We start from the raw sequence: 9,722 nt of genomic DNA, 5'->3' as shown, positions 1-9,722 counted from the left end.
CAGTGTCTTGTGTCCGTTGGTTATGATTATATGCATGCATACAAGTCCTTTGGTTAATCTATTACCCGCCCCCCCAACCCTCCCCTGCCTTCCCGCTGTAGTTTGGCAGTCTGTTCAATACTTCTAATAAAAATATATATATATTTTAAAAATAAATAAAATGCTTAGTATAGTGTCTACTAGAAAGCATCAGTGAATGGAAGTTCTTGGTGTCCACCAGACCCAAAGCTCTGTGAGAATAGAAGACTGCTTCACTGCCGATGCTTCTGGCAGACCTTTCCCATGATCAAGAGGATATTATGCACTTGCAATTCTGCAGAAAAAAAACTCACTGAACTGTCAGTAAACCAAAGCACGGCATCATAAGAATTTTCCATTCGGAGAAAAAGCTCTACTTTGGGTAGAGTCAAAGATGAGCAACACTCTTTCCCTCCTAATCATTGGCTGGTTAGGTTAGGGCCTTCCGGGGATAGACAAGGATTAGAGTGCAAGGACTTTATTTGGGGGAAAGGATGTCCAGTAGGAGATAGAAGTGTGGGAGACAAAGGAAGAAAGCCAGTAAAGGATGAGTTGTGAGTAACTGGGGTTTCATTCCATCAGGGAACCCTGGGAGCTGATGTTGGGCACACTTCAGAGTTATCCCATATGAGGAGCAAGGAAGTTGGGATATTTATCTACCAACCCTCCCTCCATCATTGGTTAAGATTTGCTTCTGAGAACATTAACTATTATAGGCATGGCCACGCAGTGGAACTTTCAGGTCCACACTACAGCTTGGAAAAAAAAATATATATATATAATTGATTTCAGAGGGGAAGAGAGAGGGAGAGAGAGAAATAGAAACATCAATGATGAGAGAGAATCATCAACCAGCCACCTCCCGCACGCCCCCCACTGGGGATGGAGCCCGCAACATGGGCATGTGCCCTGCCTGGGAATCGAACCGTGATCTTCTGGTTTATAGGTCAATGCTCAACCCTGAGCCATGCCAGCCAGCCCACTGCAGCTTTTTTTTTTTTTTATGGAACTTGCAAGAGATTCTCCATGGCATACACATCTACAACAAACATTACTAACAACCGTGGAATCTACTGGTCATGTGGCCACTAAAACTGCAGCCAGGACCTGCTGCGGAGTCTATTCTTGCTCTGGGCTCCCCTCAAAACTTGTGTCCTCAGAGTCTCCCAATATATTGATTGGTGCGGTATTCCCAAATGTGGTGTATGCTGTCTCCATAATCCGAAGAGGCCTACCAGTACTCTGTCTCCGAGAGGTAGGAGCAAGGTACAATAATTGCCCCCAAACTCAGTGGATGTTTTGGCGTGCTTCAGACAACTGGCACCTACAACCTTCGCTGTATGGCAGGCCCCTGGATCATTTTAGGGTTTATTTCCTCTCCACTGGTATTCAAGTGGCCCAATTAACATAACGCCATCGAAATAGCACAACTTTGTGGTGTTCCATGTTATGTGTACCAAGACAATCAAGGTCTTTGGGGGTGCTACGTTGATGCTGCTGTGGGAAAACATCTTTAATAGTCTCAGAAGCCCTAGTTGAGAGAGTCCTGTAGGCATCGCCTTCAATCATTCAGGGGTCTTACTTAGCAAGGGTTCTTACAGCCATGCCCTTAAGTTGACTTTGGACCTCATACTCCTTTCACTTTGAGAAGTTAGTTCCAGCTGGAAAAACTGGTGATCTTACGAGACAGGTGTATTTGCCCAACCATCGAACCTTTTGGGCTTCCGTTTCTTCCCTAGATTCTGCCTGAAAGTTGAATAGTTCCTTCCTCAGCTCATTTCTCTCTTCCTGGACATTGAGTTAGAAGAAACACTTTTTATCATCCTGTCTGAAGATCTTATCGTATTTTTTTTTGAAGTTTATTAGGTGCATTTTCCTTCTTTCAAGTTTCCATTGGCAACGTGTTGCCGGTGATTACATCACCATATAACACAAGTTGTCCTTTCTCCAGCCTCTACTACCCATTTTCTCTCTGCATCCCCAGCCCCCGGCAACTGTTTATTCACCATTCCCCCAGTCTCTGCTAACAGCCTCTCTGGTGTTTTTCCAGCTTCTAACCACCAGCTGTTCTAGGGGCAGGATTCCAAGAGCAAGAGAATGGAAGCTGCAAGCCTCTTGTGGTGAGGCTCATCTCTTAATGGAAAGAGTGACACAATATTGTGACAATACTTCTCAATGTAGAGCAGACATCTTTGCACTAACATGTGGATACGTCTTTAGAAGAAATTCCAAAAAGTGAACTTGCTGAGTTAAGCGCAAATATGTATTTGTGAAATATTGCTAAGTCACCTTAACGGAGGTTATACCAATTTTGAGTCTCACCAACAACATAAGAGGGTGCCAGATGAGGTTTCCAATATATTTTCCTCTGCCAATCTGACAGGTAAAAATGACATCTTCTTGTCGTTTTAATTTGTGGTTTGCATATTATGAGTGCAATTGGGTACATTTTATTTATTAAGAACCAATTGTATTTTTTCCCCTTGAAGCTGCATATTTACATGTTTGCCATTTTCCATTTGGTTTGTAAGCCTGGCTCAGTATCTTCCAATGCGCTCCAGAACTTGTACATATTAGTAATGGGAGACTTGGATACCAATTCTGGGGCGGGTTCTCTTGAGTCTCTGAACTATAAATGTCCTTGCTTACCCATTCTTGGTCTTGCTGAAGGTAACAAATTCTCTTCTCCCTTGGAAAGGGCCATTTGTATGAGGAGCTCTAAGGAAATAATACCTGGTTCTATAGCAGGAAAAGACCTGAGTTTCTATATATTTCCTTCTAAATTTCACTGCCCCAAAAGGAGAAAAATCACAGGGCGGGAGGGTGGCGGTGGGGGGGGGGGGGGTGGGATCCTGAGTCCTAAGTCCGTAGTTGCTTCAGTTTCCTAAAACAGGCTAAAGGAGAGCTGATCCTAAAGATCCCCCTGCACATGTGTGGTCATTGCCTTCTGCAGTCCGTGGGCCCTGTGTAAAGAGCTCTGCATTTAAGTAGAACGCCTGTGTTTGAGTCTAGTGACCTTGGACAAGTGTCTTCCCCTTTACTTCAGTTGATTCACCCGTAAAAGGAGGGGAACATTGCCTGTTTTGAAGCTCAAATGTGAAAGCAACTTGCAAAGGTAAGTTGTACAAACATTTGGTTCTATGATGTTCACCTAGAGGTCCTGGATACCATCCAGGATCTAATGCAAGGTGTGGAAACTCAACGGTTCTAAACCATTGCCCACAAGACGCCACTATTTCTCTCAATCCGAGATACTAGATATTCCTGTCTCACCCCTTGTCATGCTCCCAGGAGTAGTCAAACTCGAGGTTAAGTGCGCAGCCTCCAGACTGCCATGTGTGCCCAAGACTTTAGGCACCAGCTGCAGTTCGGGGATCCCTTGGTTCCCCCCTCACGTCATCCCAACTGGCTAAAAATTAGGGGACAACCATGATCACCTTCAGGTTCAATGATTTGCTAGAATGACTCACTGAACCAAGGACTTCTGATTATAGTTTTATTGTAATGAAAGGATACGCATTAGAACCAGCCAAAGGAAAGAGACACATGTGGCAGGACCTAGAACTGAAAGCGTTCCAAATGCAAACTTGTGTGTCCTCAGGAATGTGGTTCCCTCCTGGCTTCGGTGTGTGGTAATAGGCGGAGTATTGCCAACCCAAGGAGCTTGTCCACGTGCTGTGTCTATTCAAAAAAGGGCAAGAAGGTTGCCCAGGACCAAACCAGAGAGAGTCGGACCTGCATTACCACCATTTGTCCACCATCCAGAACTGTAATGTCAGTGCCAACATGTACACATAAGGAACTGTTGGACATTGTAATTGGGTCTCAAAAGAACTGTTGGCCCAGAAAGAAACTCACTATAGACTGATTCATTTCCTGTCACCATAACCATTATTGCTTGTCTCATTTTCGGTTCTTATAAGTGTATTTCTAATAGCACATGATCTCACTCATCTAGTGGAAATAATGAACAACATAGACTGATGAACAAGAACAGACCCAGAAACAAGGAGGCACGGATCAGACTGTCGGGCCTCAGAGGGAGCGTAGGGGAGGGTGGGGGTAAAGGGAAGAGATCAACCAAAGGACTTGTGTGCAAGCATATGCACCTAACCAGTGGTTGGGGACAACAGGGGGATGGGGGCATGTGTGGGGAGAGATGTGGGATGGGAATGGGGGGATGAGGACAAATATGTGATACCTTAATCAATAAAGAAATTAAAAGAAAAAGAGCAAGAAGGCCTAGGGGGCAGCAACAGATGAGGTCTGAGAGGTCGCTGGATGGAAGCAGAAAGACCCTCTGAAGCAGTTCTTGAGGTAAACTAGGCAAGAGATCATGGTGACGCAGACCATAGTGAAAGTGGTAAGAAGTCCAGTTTTGGATACATTCTGAATGGGGACCCAATAGGATTGCCTGATAGCTTGGACACAGGGTGAGAAAAAGTCAATGAGAATTCAATGTGTTTTTTGTTTGTTTGTTTTGTGTGTTTTTTTGCCTGAATAACTGGAATGGTGACAAAGAGTGGAAGGAGCAGGCTTGGAGGGGAAGACAAGCTGCTTGAGAAGCCCATGAGGAAAGCATGTGTAGATGTCACATAGGCAGTGTATTGTATGAGGGCGCGCTTTGGAAGAGGCAGCTGGCCTGGAAATAACAAATTTGAAATCCATCAGCACGTGGGTGATTATTGAAAACCATGAGACTGGATGAGATCAAGGAAGTGAGTGGAAATAAAAATGATAAGAGGTCTACCCTAACCGGTTTGGCTCAGTGGGTAGAGTGTCGGCCTGTGGACTGAAGGGTCCCAGGTTCGATTCCGGTCAAGGGCATGTACCTTGGTTGCAGGCACATCCCCAGTAGGAGCTGTGCAGGAGGCAGCTGATTGATGTTTCTAACTCTCTATCCCTCTCCCTTCCTCTCTGTAAAAAATCAATAAAATATATATATTTTAAAAAATGATAAGAGGTCTAAGGACTGGTTCTAAGGCGCCAGCAAAGGAGACCGAGAAGGAGAAATAAATGTGGTTGGAGGAAAAGTAGGGACCAGGACGGTGAAGTGTCCTGAAAGCCAAGCGTTGAACGCATCTGAAGGAGGACGGTGACGTCAGCGGTGTCAGATACTGCTGCCAGGCCAAGTAAGAGGGAAATTAGGTTTTGACTCTAGAATTTAGCAACATGGAAGGCATTGGTGATCTGGACAAAAGAAGTTTCATTGGGCTTGTGGGGGAACAAAGCCTGACTGGAGTTGGCTCAAGAAAGAATTTGGCGGGAGGTGGAAGGAAAGAGACAGGAAGTGAACATAAAATGGTGACAAGACTCTTGAGAGGTTTTGCTCAAGAGGGAAGGAGACTGAGGATTGCTTCTGGATGGCAGTGTGAGGAGCTCTGCAGACTGTCCAGTGAGACAGCCCTAACTGATGACATTACTAAACAAACAAACAAACCCTCTAAGTCCCTGCAAATTGTTCTCAGGGCAGACAGCAAATGAAGAAATGTTTATTCAAGAAAAATCCACTGCCCAGCTAGTGTGGCTCAGTGGTTGAGCATCGACCTATGAACCAGGAGGTCATGGTTCGATTCCCGGTCAGGGCACACGCCCGGGTTGCGGGCTTGATCCCCAGTGTGGAGCGTGCAGGAGGCAACTGATCAATGATTCTCTCTCATCGTTGACATTTCTATCTATCCATCTCCCTTCCTCTCTGAAAGCAATAAAAAATATTTTTTTTAAAAAAGAAAGAAAGAAAAATCTACTAAATCCGTTTGAGCAGGGAGAGACTGTGGCATTTAAGCCACAACTCACTCCCTTTTTGGCCTGCTCCCCAGCTCAACATGATAGAAGCTCTGCCCTGGGCAGCAATGGCCTTTTCCCGCAGCTCCCAGTCACGGACCATGTTATCTCCCCGTGCGGGTCAGACCACCAGCATTTCTCATACCTCCAGGCTCCACGTTACAGAGGCTAAATTCCAGGGAAGTGCTGCCGAGAGGTTGGGGGCTCTTGTTTTCCACCAAGCCCCCATTTATAGGTCAGAGCCTCTATCCAGGCATGACAGGCCCAGAAGACGGGAGCCTAATGGCCCTCAGCCCAGTTCACATGGTGAGAGGCAAACCAAGACAAGAGGCTGACTACCCCTACCCGGTACCTTCTGAGACGCAGGCCACTCGGAGACATCTTGTCCACTGTCCTGGCCACCAGCTCTGAGGCAATAGAGCAGAGATTCGCCCACGGGAATGGTAGGCCACAAGAACAGAGAAGGCCGAGGCTTTCTATAAGGGAACCGACTTTATTTGCAACAGGGTGTAGGAAAGGTTAAGCCTAAGGGCGCTCTTGAAAATACTGGAGATTTTCGTGGTGAGCAATTAAAAGGAGGCCGGTAGATCCATGAGGATAATTAGCTGACTGTAGGCCACCACGTTTATCCCAGAGAACCAGGGGAAGAGACAGGGAAGAGCAGCTCTCCTGGGGGCAGGAGGAGCCTCAGACAGATCTCGAAATCTACCCTGAAAAGAGGACCAGATTGAACTGGTTCACACTGTGGAGTAAGTTGTGCCCCCAATGTCATTGTAGAAAACAGTAGAGCAATCCGCTGGCAATTAGCAGAGCCCAATAGTGGAGTATGAATATAGATGCAGAAATCCTCAAAAAAAAAAAACAAAAAACCAACAACAACACACACAAAATAATCAACAATTAACACACTGAATATATAAAAGGGATTGTCCATCATAACAAAGTGCAATTTATCCCCAATTGTTTAACTAAATATGAAAGTCAATGTAATTCATTATATTAATAGACAACAATCGCATGATCATTATATTTTTTGTTTTGTGTGTGTGTGTTTATTGATTTCAGAGAGGAAAGGAGAGGGAGAGAGAGAGGAACATCAATGATCAGAGAGAATCATTGTTTGGCTGCCTCCTGCATGCCCCCTTCCTGGGGATCAAGCCCACAACCCAGGCATGTGCTCTTGACCAGAATGAACCTGGGACCCTTCAGGGGTCCTTGGCTTCAAACAGCTTACATTCTAGATGGGGGTAACCCAATAAATACACGAAAGAAAAGTTAATATATATAAGTAAATTATTTTTTTTAAATGTGTGTCAACAAAGTAAAATGGCAGTGTAATAGAGAGGCAGTAAAAGATTTCCTAAGGGGAGGTGACATTTGAGGAGATGAATTATGAGGAGGAGGCTAGCACTTGAAGCGCTAAGAGAACAGTGTTCTCAGATAAGGATCTACAACAGAAATAACTTGACTTGTTCGATAGGACAGACACAAAGCCAGTGTGGCTGGAGTGCATTTAAGGTGGGAGTTGCGGTAGGTGTGGTAGGTAGGAAAAGACGGTAGGTCATTGTTCCAGTTACCCATCCCTGTATAACAAAGCACCCTCCAAGTGAGCGGCATAAGACAGCAATAACCACTATCAGGAGATGCCTGGGATCCGTTGGGAGCTCTTGCTAAAGGTCTCTCACGTGGTCGCAGTCAGGTGGCGGCTGGGGCTGGAGCCATCTCAATGTGTGGAGCCTGGGCTAGAGAGACAACCAGCTGGAGGCCGGAGCACATGGGGCTCCTGGGCCATCTGTCTCTCTCTCTCTGTGGTTTCCGCACGGGGACTTAGGGTAGCCCCAGTTTCTTACGTGGTTGCTGAAGGCTTTCTGAACAAGTGTCTCAAGAGAAACTGGAAGGAGCTTCCCCCTCGTTGCTTCCTCAAGGTAGTCACCAAGATTTACCCAGATCCAAGGGGAGGGAACAGACTTCTTGCTGAAAGAGTGTCGGGAAATATGCGTACGTGCCAATACATGCCATTCGTGCCAAGGCCCCTAGTGGATGCCTGAAACTTCAAATAATACTGAACCCTGTACATACTGTTTTTTCCTATACATACATACCTATGATAAAGTTTAATTTATAAAGTAGGCAAAGTAATATATTAGTAATAACTATGAATAAAATAGAACAATTGCAACAGTACACTGCAATAAAAGTTAAGTGAATGTTGTCTCTCTCTCTCTTCCTCACCCTCCCCAAATGTCTTATTGTAACCATCCCCTACTTGCAGTAAATGGCGTGGTGTCACCCAAAGTGTCAGGGCAACCTTTGCTGAAGTCTTCATATGGCTCAATAGTGTCTGGCTCAACACATCACCATGAATCAGAACACATTCTCTGCTTATGTCTTCCACCCACAAATTTAATCCCTTTCCTATTTTAACTAAGCACCTATCAGGCACTGTGGCCATAACTTGTGCCGTGTGAGGTGCTACAGCCAAACTAGCACAGATTTCTTTTTCCTTCCTCACAATTTCGTGGATAGAAGGTTCGTTCTTATTGCAAATCTTAGCAACCCGAGCATACAATTTTTTTCTTTTCTTATTAAGTCGAGAAATTGCACTTTTTCACTCAGAGGAAGCACTCTACGGCTTCTCTTTGGCATATCCAAATTGTCAGCCTCACTACTCTTGAGCTTTGGGGCCATTATTAAGTAAAATAACGTGAGTTGAACACAAGCACTGTGATACCATAACAGTGGAGGATCTCATGTGACTAACTGGTGGGGATCGGGCAGCATGGAGATGCTGACAAAGGGATGAGTCACATCCCTGGCAGAACAGAGTGGATGCCATGAGATTTCATCACAGTACTCAGAACACTGTACAATTTAAAACTTATGAACTGTTTATTTTTAAAATATGTTTTTATTGATTTCAGAGAGGAAGGGAGAGGGAGAGGGAGAGAGAGATAGAAACATTAATGATGAGAGAGAATCATTGATCCGCTGCCTCCTGCATGCCTCACACTGGGGAGTGAGCCTGCAACCCAGGCATGTGCCCTGACCGGGAATCAAACCGTGACCTCCTGGTTCATAGGTTGATGTTCAACCACTGAGCCATGCTGGCCAGGCTGAATTGTTTATTTTTAAAATTTTCCATTTAATATTTTCCAACTGCAGTTGGCCACGGATAACTGGAACTACAGAAAGTAAAAATGCTGATGAGGGGGAACTACCATACTGGCAAAAACAATTATAAAATAATTGTAAAAATGATATCATTTCCAAGAGTGTTAAAAAAAACAACAACCCACCAACTATTGAGGAACAAATCCAACAAAGATGTGTAAGAACTTTATGCAAAAACTATAAAACTTTATTGAGAGAAACAAAAAACTAAATAAATGAAGGGATATATCATTTCAAGGATTATAAAATGATTACAATAAAAAATCTCAGTTTTCCCCAAATTGCTCCATAGATTCAATACATACCAATCAAAACCCCCACAGCTTTCTCTGTAGAACCTGACAAGTGAATTCTAAAATGTATAAGGAAATGTGAAGGATCAAGAAGAGCAAGCCACTCTTGAAGGAGGAGTGACTTTCTCTACTTGACAAAAGACATCATAAAGTCAGTGTGATACATTATTAGGGCAGTATGATATTGTCACAAGGAACACAAATAGAAAAATGGATAGATAAATAGACCAATCTATATATATATATAAAAGGCTAAATGAACGGCCGAAGGGCCAACCGGCCAACCGGCCCATAGGTATGACACGCACTGACCACCAGTGGGCAGACACTCAACGCAGGAGCTGCCGAGCGACAGAAACTTTGCAGAGTGCCCTCTCCCACTCTGGGACCCCTCTGGGGATGTCGGACTGCTGGGCTTGGCCATCCACGAGGCTTCTAGTATAATAGAAGGGAGAG

This window comes from Cnephaeus nilssonii, assembly GCF_951640355.1.
Source record: "Cnephaeus nilssonii genome assembly, chromosome: 22".
Taxonomy (NCBI): domain Eukaryota; kingdom Metazoa; phylum Chordata; class Mammalia; order Chiroptera; family Vespertilionidae; genus Cnephaeus; species Cnephaeus nilssonii.
Note: the sequence above shows the minus strand (reverse complement) of the source record.